General features: G+C 38.7%; 1 long non-coding RNA gene across 5 annotated transcripts; it reads right to left on the bottom strand.

The window, feature by feature from the left end:
* Positions 1-2,652: 2,652 nt before the first annotated feature.
* Positions 2,653-8,707, bottom strand: LOC100688424. Of its 5 annotated transcripts, XR_005353674.1 has the most exons (6): positions 8,650-8,707; positions 7,964-8,083; positions 7,416-7,516; positions 6,864-7,003; positions 6,303-6,360; positions 2,655-3,186 (listed from the first exon to the last, which is right to left on the bottom strand). It is a non-coding gene; the product is annotated as an uncharacterized LOC100688424 (long non-coding RNA). The 5 variants fall into 5 exon arrangements; XR_005353670.1 differs by having other exon boundaries at positions 2,653-3,186; positions 6,303-7,003; XR_005353673.1 differs by having other exon boundaries at positions 2,653-3,186; positions 6,303-7,003; positions 7,964-8,079; positions 8,650-8,677.
* Between the last annotated feature and the right edge of the window lie 5,926 nt (positions 8,708-14,633).

The raw sequence follows: 14,633 nt of genomic DNA, 5'->3' as shown, positions 1-14,633 counted from the left end.
CCAAGTATTGAATCTAAAAAAACAAAAAAAAAACAAAAATAACCCTCAGTATCATAATGTAGTAAGTCCAGGAAGTAGCTATTATCCCTAAAAGTTGAGGTAAACCAAGAAACGAGGTTGGGATTATGAGAATACAGACACTTGGAGGAGGAGCCCTGCTGAGCCGGGACCTAGAATCCTGAGAAACCTGTGCTGCTTGATTGGTTAGGAGAAAGGCAAGCTGCCTGATTGGTTATGAGAAAAGACCCTGTGAGCTAGAATCAGACCTTTGAGGAAAGAGGCACCCTCTCTCTGGTGCAGGTACACCAGGAGTTCAAAGGAGGCCCCACAGAGAAGAGGTTTCTGGGGTGGGTTGGTGACTGGCTGAAGCAGAAACCTCAGACAGGTTTCTAGGAGTTTAGAAAGTTAGAAACTGAATCCTACTCTTATTGGATGAAAAACTATTGTGGGGGACCCTGACAGGAAGACAGAACACAGCAGAAGACTGCAAGTCCTTCCTTCTTTTTCCTGCCTTGCAGTCTACTTTTAACCCACTGTTAACCAAAACTCAACAGGGAGCCTGCTGATACATCAGAAATGTGGTACACTGAGTCCCAGTGCCAGCATCTCAAAGTGCAGCATAAAATGGTAGGTGGAGAAATGAGAAAAAAATCATCAGCACAACCCCAATCGAGGGAGATTTGCAATATCCGGCAAATCTCATGTTTATTTACCCTTCAGTTTAGCAATCCTGCTTTTATGAATCTGTCCCCCAAATAATACTAGTGAAAAAAAATGTTCTTAATTAAGTATGGATAAGACCACCCATCACAGTACTATTTGTATTAGCTAAATACTGGAAGCAGTCCAAATGTCCAATCAATAAGGAACTGATGGAATAAGATATGGAAGAAGTTAACACAATGAAGTAGTTGGCAACTGTTAAAAGGAATGAAGACTATCTCCACCCACTAGCATGGAGTGATCTCCAGGATATCACTATTTGAAAAAAAAAAAAAAAAAAGGCAAGCTGGAGGAAGATGCTTACAGCATGCTCCTCTTTATTTAAGGAAGAGGAGTCATGAATATATGCCCTATAATTTTTGAAATGATTACCCAAAAAGAAATGGATGGAAATGGTGGAAGGGATGGGGACAGGACTTAGACTTTAAATAATTTTGTTTCATGGATTTGGCTGTGAAACCATGAAACATAAGCATAAAATAAAAATAAATTTTAAAATGTAATCTCCCCAAATTAGAAATAAAATGAAATTGGGGCGCCCAGGTGGCCCAGTGGTTAAGTGTCTGCCTGCAGCCCAGGGTGTGATCCTGGAGACCTGAGATCAAGTCCCACATCGGGCTCCCTGCATGGAGCCTGCTTCTCCGTCTGCCTCTCTCCCTGTGTCTCTCATGAATAAATAAAAATATATAAAAAAAAAGAAATAAAATGAAATTGTTTGTTTGTAGTAGCATAACTACATAGACAGGAGCTATCCAGGAGTCTTTTAAAAGTAGTAATTTGACCATACATGTCTGATGGGATTGCCCGGAGGAAAAAAGAAAAACAGCAACAGAGAGTAAACTGTTTTCAATTATGAGACTGTTGATGGTAGTATTTGAGTTATTACACAGAGATTATTATGTGTATAATGTGGCATAAATCAAATGAGTAATGTTGGTGTTGAGATCCAATATTTCTGGCACAACTGAAAGGAGACAGAGTTATCAGATCAATGAATTTTTTTTTAAAAAGAACTCTATAGTCCTAAATTTTAATCTACAATGTCAATATGAATTCATAATGTATTTTATCTTAAAAGAAAGGCAAAAAATCCCGCAAAAGAACAAAAACATTTCTTAGCTCTCCAAAATGTTTTTTTTTTTTAAATTGACTCTATAGTAATGAGATCTTAGCACCCAAACTCTGTTTCTCTAATACTGTTTCTCACTAAAAGGAACTATGATTCTTTAAAGAAATATCTGGAAAACAACAAAATAAAAACAAAAGGCAACAACAACAAGAAAGCCTGATTCCAGATTTAGGAAAGGAAATGATTCAGATTATCTGGAGAGTTTTTTCATACCAGAAGGGCAAAGTATCTGCCAAAGACTGCTAGACATGCCAAAGGACACAGGAACTAAGTGAAATAAGCTCCCATCAGACAAAGATGGAATAATTTGAGCATTATCAATCATGATCATAAGTGTAATGAATTGAAACTGATCAAATATGTTTAAATTCGTAAGTTCCTATGATATTTTAGTAAACCCCTAATTGGTAGCTTTTAGAGGATGTTAGAGAACCACTTCATTATTTTAAAAACTAGTACATAAAGGGAATGAATTTAGCACTTTTCCTTCTTTTCCTATAGGATCTGTACCTCAAGAAACAAAATAACTGATAGGGAGAAGTTTCTTCGTAGAGCATCCCAGCTTAGAAAATTTAGAATATTACTAATGTAACTACCAATAAAGTAAGGTATTTACCAGTGAATCTCAAAGGTTCCCTGAGACTCGTTCAGGGGCACCAAAATTCAGTATTATTTTCATGGCAATATGAAGACATTATTGGCCTTTTTCACTGTCTTAATATCTATATTGATGGTATCAAAAGTGACAGCAAAACTATTGATACCTCAGCACCCACCTATCATGGCAGTGGCACCAACTCTACTACTTTTTTTTTTCTTTATTAAAGGTATTTATTCACAGCATGCTTGATTCTGTGACAAGCAGGCCTGTGCCCTGCTCATTCTGGGTTAAAAGGGCAGTGTGTTCTGTGGACATGTGCCTGCAGCTCTATCTCTTAAACTCCACCTGTGTGTACACCTTGGTGATGTCATGGTACCTGCCCTCAGGGGGCTGGTAACTGGAGATTGGTAGTGTGTAATCTGGCCCTTCTGTTTCAAAGGGGAACAAGTTGGGGTCCCGCTTGGTAGCCTCCTAATGTAGCTCTGGGGATATGAGTTCCAGCCCCTGCAGAGCTTCCTGCTGGGACTCAAGCATAGATGTGATGGCATCCTTCTCCTTTGCGTGCTCTTGATGCTTGCACAGGGACCACTTCTTGAGAAGCAGAGCTCTCCGCTCACTCTCCTCAAAGGGAAGCTCCACGTTAGACGGCTGTCTTGTTTTATCCAAGAGCTTCACAGGTGTAATAAAAGCAGCCCTCTGGTGGCTGCTTCATTGCATTCTCTACTACCACACACTGCAAGAAAAAAAATAAGCCATTTTCATCTAAGAATTTCTTAATGAAGCAGCAAAAATTATTAATTGTATTAAATCTTGACCTCAAGGTACTTAAAAAATTATTCCATGTAATAAAATGGGAAACACTCATTAAGCACTTAGGCTCAATAATATCTCTGATGGTCATCTCCTTGAAAACCACTTGTGTGATTGTTTGAGTTACCAGCTGAACTAGCCACTTTCTTCATGGAACACAATTTTTACTTTAAGGAATGACAAGTGGTTGTCAAAACAATGACTCTGTTGCCTATGGTAAGATTCAAGTTTTCCAATAAAAATTTAAATTTGGGAAACTTGAATTTGCCACCATAAGTTTGCCTGCTTCCCAATACTTACAGGCTTTTAAAAAATAACATTGATGGTTATTAATGAATTTTTTGATATTTAACAATGAAATATGTCCATATTTGGAAGATCTACATATATCAGTGACTCAGTATTTTTCAAATATGTCACAATCATGCGTGGTAAGAGATCTATGCAAAGAACAAGATAAACCAATGGATTTTAATATAGCAGAATATTAAAAGCCCATTAAATGGTTTCAGATTTCACATTGTAACTAACCTTTAGAAAACAGCCATTTGTCAAGTTTTTGTATAGTATCCAAGAATATCTACAATTATCTGAAAGGTATATTAAAATAATCCTTTGACTTCCAACAACACATCTTTGTGAATGTTAGATTTTTTTAATGTACTTCAACTAAAGCAACATATTGCAACAGATTGAATACAGAAGCAGATAGAAAACTCTTGTCATCTATTTTATTAAACTTAGACATTAAAGAGATTTGTAAAAATGAAAAACATTGTTTCCTTTCTTATGAGCTTTTTATTTTGGAAAATATAACTATTTCTCATGAAATTATGTTACTTGTGCTAACAGGTAAGAACTTATTATTGTTAGTTTAAGTAAATATTTTAAAGTTTTCTTAACTTTAATTTCTAACGTGAAATAGCAGTAGATAAAATCCACATAAACAGATGATCTGTAATGTCAGAGGCTGACAACATCACTAAAAAAGGTGACACTCAGATATTACTATTACTTCCTACTAGAAGTAGACACTATCTGTGAAGTACTCTTGCCAAAAGTAATACGGAGCCTGATACTGATCAGAGCTTTACATCTAGTGATTATTAAGAAATGCAACAGATGAAAATGTGATAAATGCAATCAGCAAAATTCAACTGAGGGAGACTCTGCAGACAAAACTCACCAGTTTCCTTGAATAAAAATGTTGGGGGTAGGTTTGGTGTGGGGAGAGGAATTGAGAGGGAGAAAGAGAAGACTTTGACAAGAGAAATAAGAAGTAGATCAACCAATTTTAAAATATGGACTTCTTTTCTGGAACCTGATTCAGGCAAGCACAGTTAAATACTGTTACATGAAAATGAGAAAAATGTGAACACTGACTAAATTGATATTAAGAAATTACTGATAATTTTTAGGTATGATATTCATATTGTAGTTATATGTGTTTTCCTTTTTTTAAGTGTAGACATTCTATAGATTGAAAATTTTAGAAATAAAATGATATTAAGCCTGGGATTTGCTTCAAAATAATCTGGAGAGGTAAGAGTTGATAATATATGAAATAAGACTAGCCATGGGTTCATTGTTGATGCTAGGTGATAGTAAATTTGGCTCATTATATTCTTTACTATGTTACATTTATTTAAATGTCCATAATAACAAATACACAGTCCATATAAACTTCACATTCTTCCTGTAGGGTGACCTACAACCCTGCAGACAGACACAAGATGGCCTATTGTAATTAAAACACAACACTTATATTCCTCAGAGGGTGAGATTGATGGTCACAGAGATCAGAGATCCCAAATACTATGTCAAGGTCAGATTTGCAGAGGGCCAGAACCAGAATTGCTGAAAGGAGCTCTATATACAGTTCATGTTCTGTGTACAAGTAGGGCAGAACTAGAACTTAAAAATTAGAAAGATATTTTATGACATTATGTTATTTGTCATTTAATCTTTCTTAAGTGCTCTCATGTATCAAGCATCATTCTAAGCTTGGAGAAATAGCTGTGCCCAAGAGCTACAGAGTTTCCATCCTCATGAAGCTTAAATCAGTAGCTCTGTATTTCAGATGAAGGTAAATAATATGAAGAAAAATATAGGAAAGAAGAAAAAAATATCCTGAAATACTTGGAGGACAGAGTGTTAAGGGCACCACAAATGCAAAGGTACTGAGGCAGCTCCAAGCATACTGCATTTGGGGAAGCAAGAAGGTGTGTGTACCAGAGCAAAGTCAAAGTGTGGGAGAGTGGTGGCCATTGAGTAGGGAGGGAGATAGGACCAGTCACCAAAAGGATGTTGGAGCTTTTTTCAAACGTGGTAGAGAGCAACTGGAGGGTTCTGAGGGGAACTTGAGCTGATTAGTAATTTATCAGGACTCCTCTGACTGCTCCATGGAGTAGAGACCCCAGGGACCAAGATCAGAGGAAGTGAGGCCACCCAAGAAGCTTCTTCAGGGGGTCCTAGACCACTATTGTGGTACACATGGTGCAAAGTGTTCAGACTCTGTGATGTACTAGTGGTACTTGGTGGATGTGGACTGTGAAAAAAAGGAACCAAGGTGGACTCCTACATTTTTGGCATGAGCAACGAAGAGAATGAGCTTGCCACATTCTGAAATGAAGAAGATGGAGAGCAGTGCATTGGGAGTGGGAGTGGAGAGGAAGTAGGACTCTTCATCTGGACACTTGGAGTTTCAGATGCCTAATGCATGTCAGTAGAGTTGTCAAGGAGTGGGGGGGTTGTAGCTAGGGCACAACAGTGGGAAAGAAATGCAAAGGGGCCATTTCAGCATGTAGTTGGTATTTAAAGTCCTCAAAAGAAGTAAGGTTGGATTAAGGAGAGCCAAGGATCAAAATGCAGGGCATCCCAACATGGAGAATCAAAAGGACTCTAAGAAGCCACAGCAGGGAAGCAGAAGGAGAAGCCAGTGAGGTGGGGATCTAGGAGCTGTGAATAAAGTCGTTGCAAGAAGGGAATAAGCGATCCACTGTCGCTGAGGGATCCAGAGACATGGGAACCAACACTAACCTCAGATCTGGAGGCCAGTTTCTGGCCTTGTTGGGAACAGTCTTGACCAGAATGGGCTCTGTAAAGACCGAGGAAAGAAAGCAGAGGTGGCCATAGAAACAAGCACTTCAGGGGTGTGAGTGTAAGGGATCTGATAAATGGGGCGAGGACCAGAGAAGGATACCTACTAAAGGAAGTCTTATTTAGTGACAGGAGAAATTGGTAGATGCAGGGCTATGGAGAAAGTGATCTAGCAAGAGGGGAAGCAGGTGGTGCAAGAACAGAGCCCTTGGGTGGCTGGGAGAGGAAGGAGTCCAGGGCTTGGAGGATCCAGCCTTGGGCAGGAGCCCAGCTGGTTCCCCTGCTTTGTGACAGGTCCAAAAGCAGCGTCTGTGGGGACAGACACAGGGAGGTGAGGGTGTTTGGTGATGAGAGGATGTGAGAGTTCTATTCTGACTCTGACCAAAGGCAAGGTCATCTGATGAGAAAGGGGAGGAAGGCAGGGGAAGTGAGAAATGGTGTAGACTCAGTCATGCTAGAGTGTGGGAGCATGCATTGACTGGAGAAATATGGCAGGCATACAGGCAATCTTGGGGCGATGTTTGAGGCTGACGGTCATAAATGTAATGAGACCAGTAAACAGGATTGTGTGTTCTCCTTCAGCGGCGTCGAGATGCTCAGGTGCAGGTGCAGAGCTTGAGGAGGGTATGCTTTGACCAGACCTTGGCATAGAGAAAAATACAGAGTAAAATGGGATGGGATTTACATGTAAGAAATGAGAAACTGGAACAATCAAACTTAACAATTTGACAGTCGTTCTGTTATCTGGTATAAAGCAAAGAAAGAATTGATCTAGCTAATCAAAGGAACTGACTAATAAAAAAAAACTTTGTAATATAGGATTATACGTTTTTAATGGATTAGTATGAATAAAATACCTGCTGCAATCATACTGGCAACCTTCTTGATTCAGAAGGCAATGTGGTAACTTGGGGTTATAAATATGAGCATCAATTACTGTATTAGTAAAAGAAGTGTTAGTCTTGTTTTTAGATAAGGGAAAGATGATTATACTTGATAGGATTCCAGATAACCCAACTTACATTCTAATTGAAATTCCTTAATATAACCTACCACCCTAAAAATGCCGCAGGAAAGGAAATCACAGGACTCAAAAATCTTTTTCCAGGGCCTGAGATTAGTGGTGGAGAGGAGTAAAGACGATTTACAAGTCACTGTGAACACAGAGAGACATAAATTTCAGGCACAAAGGAAATAAAAGAAATGAGCACCAAAGCTATATGAAAGGAAGAGTTTCTTCTTTAAATTTTATTGCATTAATTTAATTCTATACCTAGAAATAGTGAAAATGACTTAAGGCAATTTTTTTCTTTCCAGAAAATTCTGATAGATTATGCTTTGATAGGTAGAAGGGGAATAACTTATAAAAAAAATACCATGAAAGATTTATAAAATAGAAAAGCTATAACATAGACTTTTTCCAAAGACACTGAAATTTAGGATCTTTGGAAAAACTATATTCTCCAACAAGTTCTATGAGATTAATGGAGAAAGTGTTTAAATTCTTTTTGACAAAAATCTTAGCGTGTCCATTAAAAAATGGAAAGTCTCTGAGAAGACAACTAGATGATAAATAAGAATACAACAATAAATTATGTTACCTTGCAGGAATTTATGTCTCTATATCTTCTAGTTCCTATGGAATTTCAGGCAAGGGCAGATTTCTCTGAAGCAAGTGGTGTCGATGTCAGCCTGTGCTAGAAACACAGCACTCTGCCTTTCTTTAAAACACACAGAAAAAAAAAAAAAAAACTTTTTTTCCCATACTTTCAAAGGAACTCTTATGTGCTATTATAAAACAAGGAATTAGTGAATGGCTTTATTAAAAAAACTACAGAGTAATCTATAAGCCAAATATTTTAACATGACGTCCTTTAGTAAAGTTCTATTTTCCCTGTAATAATATTGCATTCCAAATTCCCCTTTTATATAGATATCTCAAATGTACAATAGTTAAGACAAAAGGAAGTTCAAAATAGTCTGTAGATAAGTAGGAAAAAATGTCATGTTTCTTAATATTAGTAAAAAATTAATTAGCTTGATCAAAGATACCAGCCCCTGCTTGGTCTCACTTTGAGCCTACTGCCCTGCCATACAGGACACTGGTCCCTCCTCTCCTCCATACCTCCTGTGGCTTTGGAACACTGCATTGATTCCCTTCCCACTGGTAATGCTGCCTCACTGAGCCTCTCCTCTGGCCCATTTGGCAGATATTCTTCCCTGATGCTAAATAAACCTGTGTCCCATCGCCCAGTCCATAGACATCTATCCCACACAATTCACTGACCCTCAACTCCATCTCTGAATGATCTCTTTTGCTTTAAATCCAAAGTTCTAGATTCCTCTGAAGGACAAGTGCTCATAATGGCTCAGTACCAATTAAATTGATCTTTCATTCCATCTGCTACAAATAGAATCATCTTTCTTTGCAAATTTGTTCTTTGTCCTCTGTTCTTGTTTTGTTTGTTTGTTTGTTTGTTTGTTTTTAAAGATTTTATTTATTTATTCAGGAGACACACACTGAAAGAGGCAGAGGGAGAAGCAGGCTCTCAGAGGGAACTCAATCCCAGGACCCAGGATCACACCCTGAGCCAAAGGCAGATGCTTAACCGACTGAGCCACCTGGGTGTCCCCTCTGTTCTCTGTTTCTTTGAGTCAACAGCCTTGTACTAAGTGCCCCTATGCCAGGTGTGGTGAAAAGTCCTCTGGACATAAAAGATACTACCCTGGAGGCCATGCTGCACCAAGGTAAACGCTGATGTTAACATGATGAATAAGTGCTGGGCTGATGATGAGAATGAAGAGCTGCAGTGCCTGGCCAGTTCGAAGCTGGGCAGCTGGACCGCAGTCATAGGTGATGATGAACTACCTGATTTGTGGTTTTAGGCTGGATACATAGACAATAAAGTGAAGAATCAGCTGGAAAATGACCAGTATTAGCTCACCAAGTAAATAAAATGTCAAGTATAACACCTATACTATATATTGCTCTTCCTTTTATGTATAAAAGCCTTCACACCTTGCTGGGGGCAGGGCACGGATTGATTCAAACATTCAGAAATTCTACTCGAATGTTCGTATCCCCAAAAAACTCTCACAATGGTCTATAAGTATGTTCATTACAATGTTATTTGTGATGGGAGCAATCTGTTATTCATACGGAGTGGGGGAAAGGTTAAAAACATGGTAGGTGCTCGGCATATAATGGAAACACAAAATACGGAAGTAGAGATGCCACCCTCCCTTTCAGAATGGAAGGCACTCTTGAGAAGTGGGGGCAGGAAGAGGCATCTCTAACAGGGTCTTAGGACAGAAACAGTGGGGAGAGGAAGCCTGCTATGCTCCCAATTTACCTCTGATTTGAACAGGATTTGTTCAGAGGCTAGGTAGAGATAAGTCTGAGGCCCAAAGATCTTTAGATCTGAAGCTAGGAATTGACTTGAGAAGGTCGAAATATGTCTTCCCATTAACCACTAAATCTTGTCATTGCAGACTCAGCTCTCTGGGAAGGCCTTGCCCATAACCCCACCCTCCCCAAAGGGTTTTATTATGTATCCCTGATCAGAGCATTTATCACCCACCCAGGACTGGAATTTCTGGGCAAGTGGTATATACAACGGTTACGCCTCTGAGCTTTTGGTTACACTGCCTGATTTCATGTCCTGATCCTGAATCTCTATGGTTACACGGCCTCGAGTAAGTTACTGAACCTCTTGACACCATGGGATTTCCTTTTTAAAATGAGATAACACTTGTAGTACCTATTTCATCGGGCTGCTACAGAATTAAATTAGATAAATCAGATAAGTGCTTAGACTAGCATTTGGCACCTAGTAAGAGTTCCATAAATGCTGGTGAATATTATTTTATATATATCTTTGCATACATAGCACAAAGCCAAGGTCATCTAACATCTGTTGATGAAGTTTAAACTTATGTGGTATTACCCCAATGGTATATAGAATTTATGTTTCTTTTTCTCACAATATTGTTTAGGTAATGGAGGCCTTAAGAATAAGTTAAACATCGGGCCACATGCCTTCTCCCAAAAACCCCTGCTTCACTGTTTTGTACCATGTAATTTCAATGTCCTGTCCTGGAATAATATTCCCTTTTCTAGACATTTTTGCAATGGGTATAATTTTATTATTTGATGAGTAACTACCACAAATTTACTTATAATGTCACAGTAACCACTAGTTTTCAACAAATAGTGGTATGCCCAATAGTGAACATGGATGACCAGGGCAGGAATGAACAAACCTTTTCTATAAAGGGCCAATAGTAAATGTTTTAGGTTTTGTTTTCTACCTAAATATCCAAAAGACTCTGGTCGATGATTCCACAGAGCCCGTAATTTCGCCCTTTAAAAAACACCTGCCAGTCTGCATACATTTATACTCTGTACTTTATTTTTTTTTATTTTTTATTTTTTAAAGATTTATTTATTTAGTTATTCAGAGAGAGCAAAAGAGAGGCAGAGACACAGGCAGAGAGAGAAGCAGGCTCCATGCAGGGAGCCCGACGTGGGACTCGATCCCGGGTCTCCAGAATCACACCCCGGGCTGCAGGCGGCGCTAAACCGCTGCGCCACGGGGGCTGCCCTACTGTGTACTTTAAACAAATGTCTGATATATGGGAAGGGGCAATATGTCACAGTTCCATGACCATATCCGACAAGCCACAGGGGGGTGATTTACTGGGAACCACCTTGAGAAATGGGATACTTGCGCATCTGATGTTTCTCTTTGCAAAACCCAAGGCCATGCCTACTTTGACCTTAGGCTACAGCTAACTTCATTCATTTCACAGTTGAACTACATGGCTTGATATTCACTAAATAGAATACAGCAAAGTAGATATGACCAGGGATGGAAAGGTGACAGGCAAGATGTAACAGAGAATTATTTTTCCTATTTGTCTCTGGGTGGTGGCACTCTTGAGTTATGAAACTTGAGGTCTACGAGGAAGGAATTTGCAAAGGAGAGAGTTAACAGCAATAAACAGAGCCCACTCTATCAGTCCTTAGGGGCATTGTCACCAAGCCTCTTTGAAATCCTTGAAACATGAAAGTGTGTAGTTTTCCCTTAAATCTGACAAGTTCTTTATGCACTTGAAAGATGAAAGTGATGAGAGAACGTGGCCATCCGAATATACTGTGTATTCCTTGGGGCACTGTGTAGATTCTGGTGGGTCCTCTGCTGATCTGATCAGGTTCCATTAGAGGCACTGAAAGGGAAAGCAAGTTGGAATCCTGGCGGTTTCTTGACAGCAAAATGAAAATAGATGTGGCAAAATGAATGCTTTTTTAACAAAGAAACATAAATTTGCAAACTTTCAAAACTATAGTAGGTTCAGATCTGCCATGATTATAAAAATAGGAAAACAGGATAAAAGCATCACCAGAGACCATAAGCAAAATTGAATAGAAATGTTAGCTTTTTGATGTGCTTGGATGGCTCAGTCCATTAAGCAGCCAACTCTTGACTTCAGCTCAGGTCATGATCTCAGGGTATGAGACAGAGCCTTATGTCAGGCTCCATGTTCACGGAGGCAGTCTCCCTCTCTCCCTATCCCTCTGTTCCTCCTCCCACTCATGAGGCATATTCTTCTCTCTCTAAAATAAATAAATAAATATTTTTTAAAATGCTAACTTTTCTATTAAGAAGTTTGAGGGCACCTGGGGGGTTCAGTGGTTGAGTGTCTGCCTTCGGCTCAGGTCATGATTACCGGGTCCTGGGATTGAGTCCCTCATCGGGCTCCCCACAGGGAGCCTGCTTCTCTCTCTGCCTATGTCTCTATCTCTCTCTGTGTGTCTTATGAATAAATAGAATCTTTTTTTAAAAGTTTGAAAATAACAATTATACCAAAATTTTGATGAGGAAAAGGGTAAATGCACTGAAAAGTACACCAGAAAAAAAATTCATGTTTTCATTTTTTTGGATAATTTATTTTTTCTAATTGTCAAAACAATCCATAGTAGAAGGGTCAACAAAAGTTTTAACCTGTTAACTGAGATTATTTTAGGATAATGAGATTGTAAGTGAACTTTAATTTTTGTTTTATATTTTTATGTATTTTTTCCATTTTTTGCAATTACAATATATTTATGAGCAGACACAAACAATAAATAATAAATGAACAAAAAAATTCTCCTTTTTAATAATCATGTTTCCTTCTCCAGGAAAGCTTTCAAACCTTTAGAGGACCCTACTCCTCTAAAACTGAATTTGTAACTATAATAAAGAGGATCCAATTTTGATGTTTGCTCACAGCTTGTAGGCCTCACCATATCCTGGCAAGCTGGTCAGAAAAAGCAGGTGCTCCCTCCTTTGGATCCAGCATGAGATTTAAATGACACAAATCCCTGCCTTCTAGGAAGAATTCTCACAATAGCCCCACCCAACAACCACAATAAAAGCCAGAGCCAGTCTCTTTTCCTTGCTCTCTCAAGCCACTTATATGAAATTGAACAAAAGGCAAAATCATGGTTCAGGGCACATTAGTGATGGGCTGGGGCAGGGAGGACCAGGACTTGACTGCAAAGGAAGAAAGAGGTACTTTTTGGGTTGAGAGAAATGTTCTAGATCTTAATCATGGTGCAGGTTTAGGGATGGTACATGTATAATGAAATTCATAGGACTATACAATTCTGGTCAGTGAATGTTGTTGGATATAAATTTTACCTGAATAAAGCTAAGTTTAAAAACGTAAAATAGAAAACCCTTCCAATGTATAAAGCGAAATAGTAAACATTGGCCTAAAAAGATACTTTTTTGCAGCACTAAAAACAGAAACGTAGAATGGGTTAAGAAATTTAAGTAATTAATCAAATACATAAAACAGTGAATAATAAACATAAAGAAACTAGTCAATGATAATACAATAATAGTAGGGAACTTTAGCACCCTACTTACATCAATGGGTGGATAATCTAAACAGAAAATCAACAAGGAAATAATGGCTTTGAATGACACACTGAACCGGATAGATTTGACAGGTATGTTCTGAACGTTCCATTTAAAACAGTGGAGTACACATTCTTTTCAAGTGCACATATAACATTCCAGAATAGATAACATGTTAGGCCACAAGGCAAGCCTCAACAAATTCAAAAAGAGTGAAGTCATACCATGAATCTTTTTTTTTTTTTTTTATGATAGTCACAGAGAGAGAGAGAGAGAGAGAGAGAGAGAGAGAGGCAGAGACATAGGCAGAGGGAGAAGCAGGCTCCATGCACCGGGAACCTGATGTGGGATTCGATCCCAGGTCTCCAGGATCGCGCCCTGGGCCAAAGGCAGGCGCCAAACCGCTGCGCCACCCAGGGATCCCCATATCATGAATCTTTTCAGACCATGACTTTATGAAACTGGAAGTCAACCACAAGAAAAAAATCTGAAAAGAACACAGATACCTGGAGGTTGAGTAACACACTGCTGAATAGTGAATGAGGGGCACTGGGTTCAGTAGGTTAAGTGTCTGCCTTAAACTCAGGTCATGATCCCAGGGTCCTGGGATCAAGCCCATGTCAGGCTCCCTGCTCAGCTGGGAAGTCTGCTTTTCCCTCTCCCTCTGCTCAAGTGCTCTCTCTCTCTCTCTCTTGCTCACTCTCTTTCTCTCTGAAATAAATAAGTAAAATCTTAAGAGCAAAAACCAATGAATGGGTCAACCAGGAAATAAAAGGAGAAATTAAAAAGTACATGGAAATAAATGAAAATGAAAACACAACAGTCCAACACCTTTGGGATGCAGTAAAAGTGGTTCTAAGAGCAAGGTTTATAGCAATACAGGCCTACCTCAAGAAACAAGAAAAATCTCAAACAACCTAACCTTACATCAAAAGGAGCTAGAAAAAGAACAACATACAAAACCTAAAACCAGCAGAAGAAAGGAAATAATAAAGATTAGAGCAGAAATAAATGAGATAGAAACCTGGGGGGGCGGGGGGGGGGTGGGAAGAATGGATCAATGAAACCAGGAGCTGCTTCTTTGAAAAAGAAAATCAATAAAATTGATAAATTTATAGCCGAACTTGTCGAGAAAAAAAAGAGAAAAGATTCAAATAAATAAAATCATAAATGAGAGGAGAAACAACTAGTATCACAGAAATATAAGCCATTATAAGAGAAGATTATGAAGACTATATGCCAACAAATTGGTCAACCTGGAAGAAATGGATAAATTCCCAGAAATATATAAGCTACCAAAACTGAAGCAAGAAGAAGTAGAAAATTTGAACAGACCAATAGCCAATAAAGAAATTGAATCACT

This window comes from Canis lupus, chromosome 1, assembly GCF_011100685.1.
Source record: "Canis lupus familiaris isolate Mischka breed German Shepherd chromosome 1, alternate assembly UU_Cfam_GSD_1.0, whole genome shotgun sequence".
NCBI classification, from domain to species: Eukaryota; Metazoa; Chordata; class Mammalia; order Carnivora; family Canidae; genus Canis; species Canis lupus.
This window is presented reverse-complemented; position numbering and strand designations above follow the sequence as displayed.